Here is a 15,274-nt window from a genome sequence, read left to right on the forward strand (position 1 = left end):
CACGGCAGTCAGGCTTGCATCAGATGTAGATCGGTTCAAGTGCAGCTCATAGAATGCTCAGCAGCATCTCTCTTCCAAGTCCCGCTGTCAGTACACTACAAAAGTCAGCCAACCAGTTTGGACCTGCAATAGAAGAAATGAATGAAAATGATATATCAGAAAAGGGGTGTATAAAGAAGACACTGCAACTGCATGGCCTCTCAAAAGACTCTCCAATTTTTGCAGAATATGATCGTCAATATCATACGTGTCTGCTTAATGCAAAAAGTAAGACTCCATTTGTTCGTGCAAGCCAATACAGAGATGTAATTGTTGAGAATGTCACCATTGATAAATTTAATTTTGATTACAATCACAGTAACAACTGTAACTTAATTGGTGAAATGAATAGAAGAAGGGGTCACAAGTTGCAATGTCCAGTCCATGAGGGCTGTTCAGTAAAGATGCCAATGTCAAAGATGAACAGAATGGTGGAAAGATTTGTGCATCCAAATTACTTACTGGTAAGAACCCACTAAAGGAGAAGTGCTTAACAACTGATGCTGATGGCAAGGCATGTAAAGGGTTCACTGGTACAATGGCTGCAGCTACTCATTCTGAAACAGAGAACCATATGCTGTTAGACCAAGTTCACCTACTCAAGTCACTCTGCAGGGCACTGGCTAAAGCAGTACTCTCCTCTGATATGTTACCTGCACAAACTGTGACTAGGAAGCACTTGATACAAAAGTGCATTGCAGAGGACTTGACCTGCCTTGTACTGGCAGAGGTGACTACTTGCAGGAATTAAAGCCCTCAAATACGACCACTGCAAAGTTATGAAGGCTTTATCAACATGTTAAGACTGCCTTGCAAAGTGCTACATTGGAAATCATTCACATTGCCCGAAGCATTCATTTGTATGCAAGAGAGGCAGGAAGTACACATTTCCATTCATGCCAAATGCTACAAAGAGATCTCTGCTAATATCCCACACTGATAGCACACAACTACAGTACTGAGTTCGCTTAACTCCCGTTGCAAAAAAAGCAACGATCGATAAAAAAGGTTGAAAATCGATAAAAAAAAATTGAAAATCGATAAAAAACAAATAATTTCATTAAGATTTAGACTACTGCGGGCACGGTTGTCAACTTAGTTTCAACGAAATTTCCACGAAAGTTATCGCGATCAACAACGGCAAAGGCAATTCTAGACATATCAAGGTTGTGACCTACGTTGAATCCTTAGTGTAACTACAGCCGTTTTCAGACTATACCAGAAGTGGCTGAGGAATATTACAAATGTTACAAAAGTTTGATTGTATATAAGACAGAGTAAGTTCTGTACTAGGTGTTTGAAAAATTATTTGGCTAGGATAATAAAAAACTGGTCTTGGTCGATCGTAACAAGTACTTAAGTTAAAGGCTAGTATTAAACTAAGATAAGTTTAAGTAACTCACCAATGAACGCAGCGTCAGAAAACAAGAAATAAAAAAAAAATTTACACAATGAAACAGTCGTAGCTGGATATCAAAGAGATCTTTTTTTCCAATAAATTCCTGTGTTACTTGACGTACTACAGTACCGTTTACCGCACTCACTTTCAAACCAAAAAATCTCCCCCCGGCTTCAATGCACGCAAACTAAAAAACATCCTGTTATTTTCCCCCTAACCCAGCTACTGTAAGTTGCCCGCGAATGCAGACGAACTGCCCTGGTAATTAAGGTCGCAGCCTGGGTCTGGGCCACCTACAGTATGCTGCTTACATGTGCATTCCCTACCCTGGATATCTCCAGCGACCAAACTTTTTTGAGAGGCCTAGTCCAATCATAAACCTGGCTTTGTCAATTCACGCCTACCATCTGTTAATTAGCATAGTATTTATCTTCGTGGGGGGTTTAGCACTGCAGAACCTTTGGCTGGCTTACTCTAGAAGCAAACATTATTTTGCCCCTACTATTCATAATGGAATGGAAACCTGTGGAAAATGAATATATTTTCATTGCTTATTTGAGTATTGTATATTGGGAAGAGTTGATCAAACATTACTGGGGAGGGCTTTCAACTGGCCTGACGGCATGTAAATTTAATTTAATGAGAAGGGGGTTTTTATGAGTCTCCCGGTATGCGTCACATGAGAAGTAAATGTTTTGTTTTTCGGTTTTATCATCATTTTTCAAGTGGAACAGCTCATAAAATCATATCAATCAAATATCCTTCCTTAGTTTTACTAATCAGGAATGTTTGACAAGGCATGCAATGCATCGTTCGAAAATGTAATTTTAAAGTAGAATTGAAAATGAACAACATAAAACAATATCTGTGAAGCGTGTGGAGCACAACTTTGAATATTTGTTGTGAAAGAAAACATCATGAACAATGTTTACTGCGTAAATAAATGTTGCGGAACTGGTATGGAGAAATTACGTACTGCAGCTTACGTCAGAGAAGCTCATAAATGACACAGGTGGATAGAGCACATCAAAATTCGGTATAGGAAATCCCTACGCAGCTGACAAAAGTCGATATCTCCTTCCGTTTTCGAGTTATAGGCGATTTTGTGTTTTTGCGATATGGTTTTCAGTATATTTTCATTCAATAAAGTCGTTTTTTTTTTGTGTGTTATAAGGGTGTGACCTAACAGATATTTCACTAACCATTTAACCGTATAACCTGCCGGTAGGTTAAACTTTTAAACGCTGTTTCCCGATTGCGGCTTTTTCGACGTAATGTCTCTCAACTTTTAATGAAAATAGGACATTATGAGTACAATAATTAAGGGTTTTTTTTTTTTCCAAAAGTAGCAATTCAGGCAACAAGACAATGATCAATGTATGTTAATTACTAATTAGGCCCAATAATATTGCCAACATTACGTGTAATAATTGCTGAAAAGAATAACACACCTGATCAGTATATCGTGGTCTTCAGAAGTTCAGATCACTGAATTTATATAACTCGGCCTTCGGCAACTTCGTAACTTTTGAAGAAAAAAACAATATATTTGTCTATCTATCACAAGATTTTAAACAAAAACTTGCCTAACTTAGCAAACTTACCCACCTTTCCTGCTTACTCATTAAAAGTCATGTTTAGAAAACAAATTATGCACGCACGTGTTGTGGGATGGGTTGTAGCAGCCTCCGATTTCATTTTCTTTCTCTTGTGTCACATACATGATACAGTACTTTACATTTGATACAACAGTTTCTTCAACAACAGCTTCCCAAAATTGGTGTTGCAATAGGTTAAATTTTAACCGGGCAGCGCAGTACCATTCATAATTTGCATATTACACCAAAATTTACACTCAGCGTCCAGATGGCGGAAGAATGTAACATCATGTTCAATGTGTTGTGTCGTTCTCATGGTGCGATGAACTTGGGCAAGTTCAAATGTCAATGACCTACTTATGTTCTATGACCAATGTCAGTGGGAATTATATGTGTAAAAACTCGAATTTTTCCAAGTGTTATATATATATAGAAGTTTTACGTAAGCGGAGCAAATTTTGGGGCGGCTCTTTGATTGTGAGGAAGCACTTATCTAAGCACCAATATTTGTGAAAAATATCGTAAGGTTTATCATTTTCATTCATATTCTTTTATGTTTGCCGCAATCCCGCCCGCAATGTATGCACAGTATAATACCATGTGTGGAAAAAATGGCTGTATACGTGCGGACCTGAGAGAGCAAACTGGCCTTGTGTTGTTAATGTTATTACGATACTTTCTAGAACGACCATTTGCGTCTTTTGGCATCGACATATTTTCACACAGGATTTCACCATGCCATTGATCGATGTACACGGGTGATATATGTCGCAAATATAAACTGAGAAGACGAATTGATGACACTATCATGAGCTCGTGACTATTGGCCTACTACTATAGTTATATTGAACACATTATTCATGCCTAAAACATCGTTTTTCTGTTTTTTATTGATAGTTTGCAGTACATTACTCAGTTCTTTACATATTTTTAAATAATTTTCATGTTTAAAATGTATTTGATTTTTTTTTTTAATTTTCCGTTTATACAGTTTGTGATTTTCTAAACTGATAGTGCATTTGCGGCCGGTTAAACGGTTAATCGTTTAAACGGTCACACCCTTAGTGTGTTATCTTGTTCGGAAATGATCCGAAATGAATGTAATAACTGTTAAGTTTTTCCACTTCTGGTATAAAATTATTCCATCAAAGTTAACCTGAGTAACATGTCTCATGCCAAATCTATACTAAACAAAATAGAAAAAATAACAAGAGAAAACGCATTTTTGAAAAATGGAAGCGTCCTAGCAGAATGGGCGGGGCATCTTTATTTTGCTTCAAGTAACTGCTTCAAGTGTTTTCGCTCGGAAACAAAGTTTCACACTTCAACTCTTATAAAAAACCAAATTTACATCTCTTAAAAATAACTATTTTTTGCAATCTGCAAGTAAACCAAGTTTATTTATGTCCATTCATTGTTATTTAAATGGTTAAACAGCACTCCAACTTATCTGGAAGGGTGCCTCGTGGTACATAGCGTGTACTGCAACCTCCAAGATAGCCTGGCAAAGTTAAGACTTATGTCACTATGTTTGGGGTTCAGTCAGAAAACGTCCCCCGTCAGTTTTACTACATGTTTCTTTGAGAGTTACTACTCATGCAAGCCTGAGAATGCTTTCAAACGACTGTACCAAAGTCTAATCGATACTAATAAACGAAGTTACGCGATTTCCGACGTTTCGCGTAACCACATATTGACCTTTTATTTCGTTTAAAAAAGAATTTCAACGCATCGTTGAAAATTCCACGTAGGAAATGATTGAGATCACCAATCGTTAAAATTTGTTGAATTTCGATAAAAATCGGCAAATTTCGATAAAAAACGAAGAAATTTGTTTATTTTCCTTTTAACAAATTTCAACGGGTGTTAAGCGAAATCAGTACTGTAAATGAAATACCTGAGACACCCACCTGCAGCAAACGTTTATGGTCCACTCAGTTTCAGACTTCCACTCAAAAAGCAGAGGTAGTCAATAATGCTTTCGAGTTTCCAATCCAAAACATAGCACAAGCATTTCACGCAACAGTCAGTACAGGGACCACAGTGCCACAAACATTACAAATAAAGGGCCTGAAGAGTCCATAGCCAGGAAGATGGAAGCTGCAGGATTAGAGGTGAGCTCAAATAGTCTATGTATCCAGACTCTGAAACAGATGCAAAGGAAACAACAGTATGATAGACTATATAACAGAGGCAGAGCATACAGAAGGAGGAGAGCACAACTCAGAGAGAGAGAGAGTACAAGCTACATGGTAGAACTAAAAACATAAACCAGTCCAGTGATTGATGACATATCAGAAAAGATGTCTCCTGTTGCTTTTTGGCACTTTTTCTGAAGAAGCACACTTGGTACGGATTGATGTAGATGCTAATAGGAGTATGCCAGCTAAAGTAACAGTTGACATTTCTAAAATCCACTTTCAACCTCTTTTTATGATAGTTTCAGAAGTAATGACTTATATCATTTTTGTTTATCTCTGTCTATTGTGTGAATCTTCATATGGTGTCTCACACATGTTGTACAGTCTATATGAATAATGCAGTACTGAACTTTAAACAAGTGAGAGCCCAATGGTTGACATATTCCCTAGTGTGATTAGAAGTCATTCCATCAGCATGGCTGGCATCTACTGAATGTCTAAATTGTTCTTGGGTCCACACAATGTGTTTTAAGCACAGTCCCTCAGTTGGTGCTACTTATCCCCTCTGGTGGAAACTTGACGCAAGTTGGCCTTCTTCCCTCTGAAAATGTGATCACTCCCTGTATCCAGTAAACTCTGGCCCTAAAATGAAAGAGAAAAAGTTACTTGTTACTTTGGCACTGCTTTTCAAAGGTATTTTGTCAGATTTTGTTGCGAAAACTACTCAGGAGACCTATGTTCTAGCTGTGACCAGATCTAGAATGAGGGCGCTGTTCAAGCAACATTCCTAAATCGTTGTAGTAGATCATATTGACTAGTTTCTCAGTGTAAGTCTTGTCTTGTATCATTCTATGTGCAGCTATTCAACTGCTTAGACTTCCAATAAATGCTTATAACCATTTAAGCATTTGTATACAAACAAACTAGTGAATAGGTCACTGGAATTTTGTTGAACTCTGAGGATAAAAAACTGATTATTATTATGAAGAATGGGTACGGTCATGTACCTCACAACTGATGCTGATGGCAAGGCATGTAATGGATTCAGTAGAACAATGGCTGCAGCTTATCATTCTGATGTAGTACACCTCGTCTTCGTCTTCGATACGGTGACACATCCGCAAAAAGGGACAATATCTCACCACACACACGTCAAGAGAGTAATTAATTAGATCTGACCCGAGTACTGATATAAGTGACAGGATTCACAGAACCACTCACTGGAACTACTAATGAGGTCTGAAGGCAGACTATTCCAATCCCTAATTGTATTTGGAAAAAAACTATACTTATAGCAATTGGTACTGGCATACAGTTGGCAGAAATGCATATCGTGCATGTTCCGACTCCTACGCAGAGGCTTTCTTAGGCAGTCAATAGGGATCTGAGCCTGACCATAGATGCCCTTAGCAAATAAGATGATTCTACTTTGTCTGCGCCTCTCTGCCAAGGGCACCAGGTTTAGGTCCCGTAACAGAGATGAGACAGAGCCAGGCTCTCTTGAATAATCTGAAGCGATGAAACGGGCTGCACGCCTCTGAATGTTTTCGAGGTTGTGCTGCAAGAAAGCTTGGTGGGGATCCCAGACAGAACTGGCATATTCCAATACTGGCAGGAGGAGACCTTTATATGCAGCCAATTTTGCATCCTTCGAACAAGGGGATAAGTTTCTACAAAGAACTCCCAATATCCTATTTCCTTTGTTACACACATTTTGAATATTTTTTCCCCAGTTGAGATCTGAAGTGATATGAATACCCAGATATTTAATACAATCAACCTTAACCAAGTGAACCCCATTGAGCATGTAATTGAAATTTACAGGTTTCCTCTTTCTAGTAATGGTCATAATGTTACATTTCACCGGCTGGAAACTCATGCCCCAATCTTTAGCCCATTGCCCTAGTATATTAATATCTTCCTGAAGTTGATGACCATCACTGACATCATCGATAACCCGATAACAGACACAGTCATCAGCGAACAGTCGGACACCAGAAGAAACAGCATTACCAATATCATTAATATAGGCCAGGAAGAGAATGGGTCCCAAAACTGACCCTTGCGGAACACCGGAAGTAACCTTAGAAGGATTAGACCTAGACCCATTGACAACAACCGACTGCTCTCTATCACTCAGAAAAGCATCCACCCAGCAGAGAACCTGATGTGAAACACCCATAGTGTACAGTTTAGATTTCAATAAACAGGTCTCTCTACAGAGCACTGACTAAAGCAGTACTCTCCTCTGATATATGACAAAGTCTACAGTAAACAGGTTAGTAAATTTGCAAGTCTTATTAAGGGCCTGTCACAATGCTATGATGGCTCACAGAGACACAAGCAATGGATGTGACACCTCCACACATAGGCTGTTGTGGCATATGTGGGAGATGTGAAATGATTTGGTACTTAAAAAGTTAATTTCTTTGCACAATACTTTGAAGAGCAGATGCTGGAATGTGGCTCTTCTCTTAGCTGCCAGGGATAGCATTGTGCGGATAATGCCATATGCTGGTGCCCCTGGCTTACTGATGGTGTAGGCACCTGTCCACATCCTGCATCCCTTTGTGTAACTTGTTGGGGCTGATGTATATTTTGCAACATTTGCATTTATTTCATCAGCCCATGCCATCCAATCTTAGTCTGACATTGTGAAGGTGTGAGCTTTCCATTTACAAATGTGTTACTGTATATAGGCCTATCCTTATTCTGATTGCAGTCTGGGTCTCAATAAAACTGATTCTTACACCACATATATTACATTGTAATGTATGCATTTAAATTCTGACTGTCGCTTTTTGCTCTGCTAGGTACACAGTATTAGTGCTGATAGTCGACTCTTACTTTTGTAGTTGATTAATCGCATAGCTCTTCTCGCGATACTCGGTTACAGTTATGGCATCATCACTGTCATTTCTACATTGCAGAAATACAGTCAAACAAATCTTTTTCCATGGTGCACTGTCCCTATTTGTTCTTTCAAGTCTTAATGTGTGATGTCTAATTCATGTTAAAACATCTACCAAACAAAAACTGTCAACAAATTTCAATATTCAACATTTCTTAAAATCCTTCAAAGTAAATCAAAAACTTTGGAATGGATCTACAAGGCTACTACAATTACTAGCACTAATCACAGCAAAAAAATGAATAGATGCAACACCCTGTAGCGGTGTGATGATTACTATGCAAGAGTTTTCTGTAGAAGGACGTTCACCTTCTAGGCTAGGCTTTAGCCTAGTGTGATAGCACGCACATATTATGACACATTGAAATGAAACTTCACCGCAATCGACACACTCTATCAGACATATGATACATGTGAACCACTGGCCAGAAATGAAATATACTGTAAACATGCATGTTTGAAGAAATTACAAATTCTTTGGCAATCATTAAAGATTAATAAATTTGGGAATTTGCAATTATGCGCAATGATGAAACATTGCTAGGACTAAATGTTGCACTGCAGAACAATCGTATTACTAACAAGTAAACGCATGAATCTAACCTGAACAGGTGCTTGCTGATTTTTAACACAGCACAGTTCTAGTGTAGCATTGTAAGAACCTGTGTTTGCAATATTTGCTGACAAACTGCTTAAGTGTTGTTTTTGATAGGTTAGGCTATTTTTCAATAGCAGATTGTGTGTAGTGCTAGCTTTAGTCCAGTAATCGCAACTTAGGTTTTGAGAGCGATTAATCAAACTTCCAAAGTGTAATCGCGACTACTGGCGATTAATCGATCACGACTATCAGCACTATACTGTATAAAAGTAGACTACTCACCAGATGTACAACTTCAGTTCCTCAGGTTTTACTTGTTCAATAGCTTAACATTGAAACTAGTGGCTCCTTATACCATCCTTTACTTGTACTACTACACATCTCAATAACACACAGATCAAAACAACAGACACAGGTAGTACATTGGTCTCTACAGGCCATGAACATGTTCTTCCAGTCTAATTATTACTTCATCAGTGCATTTTTGGGCACATGCCATGGTGTACCAATGTGTTGTTACTTCCGTGTCAATCTCGTGCCACATTGCGATATTTTGGTGATTTTTCACAAAATTTGCCCCCAAATCACTCAAGCGTAAAATGATGAGACCTTTTTGTCATATTCCGTGATTACATATCATAACCAATACCCTTAGCTATACTTAAGGCTCATAGAGTCTAAAATGGCAATTTTCAAATTCTTACTTATTATGGCCACGACACGAAAATTTCAACATCCTGTATTTTTGGGATCCATCTAAGCATGTTCTCTAGAACATATATCAACCACTCTGCCAATTAGAAACTTGATTTTTCCCTTCGAAATTTTTTTTCGTAATCTCATGACCTAATGTGACAACATTTTAGGAACACGATTTGCTCTCGCTGTTTCCTCCGAACATATATCATACCTACACTCCGACAAGTGTACATAAATACACAAAACAATCGATAACAAGTCAGCACGAATTCAAATCTAAATTTCCCGTGGAATGTCAGATTTAGAACCAAATGTGGCAACCGAAGTTCAAAGTGATAGTGGTTCTTCACCAGGCAGTGAAATTGTACTAGAATTGGAGTGCCCTTTCTAATATTCGAAGCAGAGAGTGAAGGCGATGATCATGCCAATATTGAACCAAATGTTGAGGGTGGACCTGAGGTGTTACTGTTAGGATATAGAACCGTATCAGTTCGAGCCTGTCAAATGAGCCGAAATTGAAGCTCCACAACATATCGAAGAAGAAACCCGTTCGGAACTATTGCAAGGAGCATACAACGTGGTAAGAATTTAGTAATGAAGCAAACAAAATCCAGTCCATTTTGTGCATGTGTGGTTGGAATTCGCGGAACTGCCTTAACCATATTGTGAGTTGTGTTACGGTGACTTACAACCATAGAATCCTTACAACCCATATGTACTGTCTGTTGGCTATGTATTCATACATGTTCAGTATGGTGCGTAGTAGTAGTAGTAGTGGTGGTTACATACTGAAAGTTTGGCTCGGGACGTAAGCTGCATTATGCAGCCATGCTAGGTAGGCATATGTGTCATTTTATACTCATTATTACTAGGCTAGTACTTAGGCCTGGAGTTTTGCAAATCAATTGTCTGAACAAAAGAATGTTTCATGAAATATGGAAGGTGTAAATTCACAACAAATGTAACCATAACTGTACATTGTATCCCTGCTTGTTATTGTGGACATCATGGGCCAACATTCATACATTTTGAACTTTCAATATTTTTTTTTAGGCAGTACAGATACATAGCCTACGGTCAACAGGTTCAAAGGTGCTGGGGGTTCCTAGCAAGACACGTCAGGGTTGTGCTACCATCATGTGCAGTCCAAAGAATCAGAAGTGTGTTTCCAGCCAATGGTCATTTCACTGGATTCAAGATGCCAGGAGAAAACTCAATTGTATAGGAAGCCTTGGTTGAGAAATCCTTCACCTTTTCTATTCTACGATTGTGTTGGATTATCAATCCTTCAGGGTTCCCTCAGTGTTGATATATTAAAATTCAAGACTTTTAATTAAGGATGAAATGGTTATTTTCCAGATCCAGCATCAACAATGAAAGAAAAGGCATGCTTTGAAGCATTTAGACACATGTATTGGCGTGACCGTGATGTCATATAATATGTGCATCAGTGAACGGGCATTGACCTTTTTAGGAGCATTTCCTCCCAGACATGTTGGCTTTGTACCTTTAATCTGGAAGCCAAAATATCCATATCTCCAATGATATTTGACAGAAAGTTATAATAAAGACCAATGGAGGCAGCAGAACTCTTGAATGTTTAGACTTTGTTTCTTCAGCAGCAGGTGGTTTGTTTTACAATCTTTCTCCAGAAACTCAGCAGTACACCCTGTTAATGGTCTTCGATTGTTTTAATGCGTGTGATGCTGTGTTTCCCTTTACGTGTCAGTGTTGTATGTGTCGTCGTGCGTGGGTAACATTTACAGGTATGCATGTGAGTTGCGTCGTGCAGTATTTCTTGGTTTAAATTACCCTTTATTCTATTTGCTTTTGGTTTATTCTAATTAATTTATCACATTCATTTGAACCTCAAGTTTCTTTATCATGACTGTGCAGACTTTTTGTTTCCTATGAGAGCTTGAAATTTTCTTCACTTGTAAACAAACCTCTTTACTCAGCAGTAAACAATGTTCATATGCTGCTCCAGGGAGACCTAAAGTGGTCTAAACTTGCCTCAACTGACCCAATCTGTGTACCACTTGTACTTCCATTCATGCTCCATTACAGCCAAACCAAGAAAACCAGATCCTAATTGATAAGATATAAACAAAGATGTTCTCCTGTTGCTCTTTGGAACTTTTCCTGAAGGAGAACACTTGTGCAGGTTGATATAGATGCTAATAGGAGTATGCCACCTTAAGTAACAGCTGAGATATTTAAACTCCACATTAAACCTCCTTTTTATGATAGTTTGAGAAGTTGTGACTTACATCATTTCTGTGTATCTCTGTCTATTGGGTGAATCTTCATATGGTGTTTCACACATGTTGTACAGTCTATATGAATAATACAGTACTGAACTTTAAACAAGTGAGAGCCCAATGATTGACATATTCCCTAGTGTGATAAGAAGTCATTCCATCAGCATGACAGGCATCTACTGAATGTCTAAATTGTTCTTGGGTCCACACAATGTGTTTTAAGCACAGTCCCTCAGTTTGGTGCTACTTACCCCCTCTGGTGGAAACTTGGTTGGCCTTCTTCCCTCTGAAAATTTGATCACTCCCAGCATCCAGTAAGCATGCGCCCTTAGCTGTGGCTCTAAAGTGAAAGAGAAAAAGTTACTTGTTACTTTGGCGCTGCTTTTCAAAGGTATTTTGTCAGATTTTGGTGCAAAAACTACTTAGGAGATCTATGCACTAGCTGTGACCGAATCTAGAATGAGGGCGCTGTTCAAACAACATTCCAAACTAGTTGTAGTCGATCATATTGACTAGTTTCTCAGTGTAAGTCTTGTCTTGTATCATTCTATGTGTAGCTATTCAACTGCTTAGACTTCCAATAAATGCTTACAAACAAAACTAGTGAATAGGTCACTGGAAAATTGGTATGTTTTAAGGATAAAAACTGATTAGTATTTAGAACAATGGGTAGAAGGAAAGGCATGTTTGATAGGCATGTAATAACCTTCAAGCCAGGTAACAGGTTTGGCTTTACTGCTTGAACAGCTGCTGAAGCTGATGTCAATTGCACTGGTGATATTCCTAGCTCTTCTGATACAGATATGGCAACTAATTCCTCTTGCAAACCTGCTTATAGAAGGCTCGACAAGGAAGAGTATGAGAGAGTAATTAACCCAGCAGATAAAGGACATGAGATATTTTCAACTCATTCACAACAAACCATGTTTGCAGAATCTACAGGAAACAGGTTTGTTAATTTGCAAGCTCTATTAAGGGCCTATCACAGTGCTATGATGGCTCACAGAGAGACAAGCAATGGATGTGGGGACGACCCTATAGGTCTTTCTGATATGGAAGAATTGTAGGACTTGAATCAAAGGTTGTGTTTGTAATCACCATGTAGCTACAAGAGTGAACTCTTGTCCATATAAAAAGCTTAAAAAAACAGTAACAAACCTGGCAAGAATCCTTCAGGTAGCATTCGCCCATTAAAAGCGCCATTGACTTACACACTAAATCACAAAAGTAATGTGGTCTCTAAGTCTAGAGAGAAGTTTTCACTAGCTAAACGCTACCCATCACCGGATAGCTGTCAAGTTGGCCTTTTATGGCATCATCAATTTTCCGTATCATGACCATGTAGATTTTTTGCTATCCGAGCCAGAACTTTTTGTCACTTGTAAACAAACCTCTTCACTCAGTGGTAAACAATTTTCCTACGCTGCTCCTGGGAGGCCTTAAAGGGGTCTGAAATGGCCTCAATTGACACAATTTTCTCACTACATGTACTTCCATTAATGCTCTTCAACATGCAAGCCACAAAAAACTAGATCATGATTGATAACAGGTCACAAAAGATGTTCCCCTGCTGCTTTTTGGCACTTTTCTTGAAGGAGAACAATCGAGCGGACTGATATAGACTCTAATAGGAGTATGCCACCTTATGTGAGAGATGAATTTTTTTTTTAATACCAAAATGATACTTTTTATAGTCGTCACAATATAAACCACAACAAAATTCTATGCAATTATCATTTTAGGTCCATAAAGATGTATTTTCAGAGATTTCAGTATGCAAGGTGCAGTGTGTAAATACACATATGAGCAATACTGTGTAAGCAGTAACCAGGTCTACGACTGCAACAACATTTCCAGTCACCAAGTTTGATAAGCTTGACCAATTTGGGTGCATCTATGATTCCTGCAGGTTGTATTGGTATTCCTGATCACCGCCCACTTGGTCTGGCTTGCCCTACCTGCAGAAACGTCATCCAGAGAAGGGTCTGCGGGGAGGGTTTTTTTCGTCTCTGGCTCTGAAAAGTGATGAAAACTACTTTTGTTTAGCTCAGCTGATTCCTCCCAAACTGACCTACAGGACATACCCCAATGTATTCCTGAACTGTTTGGAACATGTTAAACTGATATTGCATGTCACTCCAGTGCAACTGCTAAGTTACTAAGAATAAGAGAAGAGAATTGAAGGTGTTCTTTGCCAAAACTGGATCATCGGGATTTGTAAACCACAGCCTCACTGTGTGACAAGTACATTTATGTAGCTGATCAATATGAGCTACCGTACTTGCTCTTCATATTACACACTACGAGTCTGTGCACTCCATTGAATATGGCTACTGAAGTACAATAATAAACCAAGTCTGTTACTAAATAAATGATCGCCTCCTATATTCTTGATACGACACGCTCAACGGCCACACACTGAAACACACTGTAACAGTATGTACAGTAGTCAAAAGGAACAAATACTGAAATGCTATCTAGATACACTGTTCACCTCAACAGCATATCCAGTCCAATTAAAGGTTTGTGCATAGGTTGTTACAATGTATTAAAGACAGTTATAAGGGAAGAGAGGTGGATAGGGGGGCATATTTCATGATAAAACATTCAAATTTGTTGCTCGGCAAAGAACAACAACGTCAAATTACCTTATTCTCCATTGGTGGCGAGCACTGGTTCCTATACTGTAGTTACTACAGTACAGTAGATCTCCCATGGAAGCATCAGGATATCTCTTTCTGCTGTCAGAGTTGTTTGGGATTTGTTGTTACCTCATCTAACCAGTTGAGGCCATTGATACCACACCCATTCAAAGTATATCGCTGTGAATGCTGAGGACTTGGCACATCAACTTTCTCTGAAAATTGACAAAACAACAGAAAACTAATGATAGTGAAAATAGGCTCAAAACCCCTTGATGCACATATGTAGGAGCAGAAAATGCATACCTTTGTGGATTATTTGCTAAATAAGACTCAAAACATTCTCTGTGTAAGGTTTTAGCACTCAGCAGCCACTCCACTTAGGATACAGACCTCATACAACATTGTGCTACAGCTGGTGTAGACGTGGTCTAGGGTACTAACGTAGCGCCATTATGAACCTGAGGCCTAAGCTAACAACATTATGGGTATTTCATGCATTGAAACTGAGTATTTGTCTTTAGTCAAACACCAGGTACTTCCAACTTTAGCAAAAATAACCTAAAATATGGTTACCATGTACTTTAGGTGCCCACGGATGTCAAATTTCACTGAACTAAGTCATTCACGTCACACACGGCAGGCATTTTGGTCTGATTCTGAAGGATTTTGAACATCGTGCATTTGGCACCTACTTAGCAGGGTCAAGGAATGAATCAAATTACGGAAGCTTTGGTAGGTCAAGGCTTAATGACCCAATAGTTTATTGGGGAGGAAAACTGGTCAGAAATGCTCAAAATGATGTTCTGGTCTCATGTATAGAAACGCACATGCTCTTTGTGGTACTTTACGTCTGTAATACTAATTTATGCGTAAAAATCATCCAAGCTTGAATTTTCTGACGTTTGCTTGAAAACCATTTTTACACACCATAGCAAATACTTTGGTCCAAAATTGGGACTTCTAGCACTTAAAATGAAAATTTT

At 38.6% G+C, this 15,274-nt stretch overlaps 1 long non-coding RNA gene across 1 annotated transcript; it reads right to left on the reverse strand.

Moving 5' to 3' along the window:
* Positions 1–10,662: 10,662 nt before the first annotated feature.
* On the reverse strand, positions 10,663–14,855 carry LOC139959398 (uncharacterized). The gene is made up of 3 exons (XR_011790100.1): positions 14,295–14,855; positions 13,605–13,661; positions 10,663–11,986 (listed from the first exon to the last, which is right to left on the reverse strand). It is a non-coding gene; the product is annotated as an uncharacterized lncRNA (long non-coding RNA).
* Between the last annotated feature and the right edge of the window lie 419 nt (positions 14,856–15,274).

The sequence above is a fragment of the Apostichopus japonicus genome, chromosome 19, assembly GCF_037975245.1.
Source record: "Apostichopus japonicus isolate 1M-3 chromosome 19, ASM3797524v1, whole genome shotgun sequence".
Taxonomy (NCBI): domain Eukaryota; kingdom Metazoa; phylum Echinodermata; class Holothuroidea; order Aspidochirotida; family Stichopodidae; genus Apostichopus; species Apostichopus japonicus.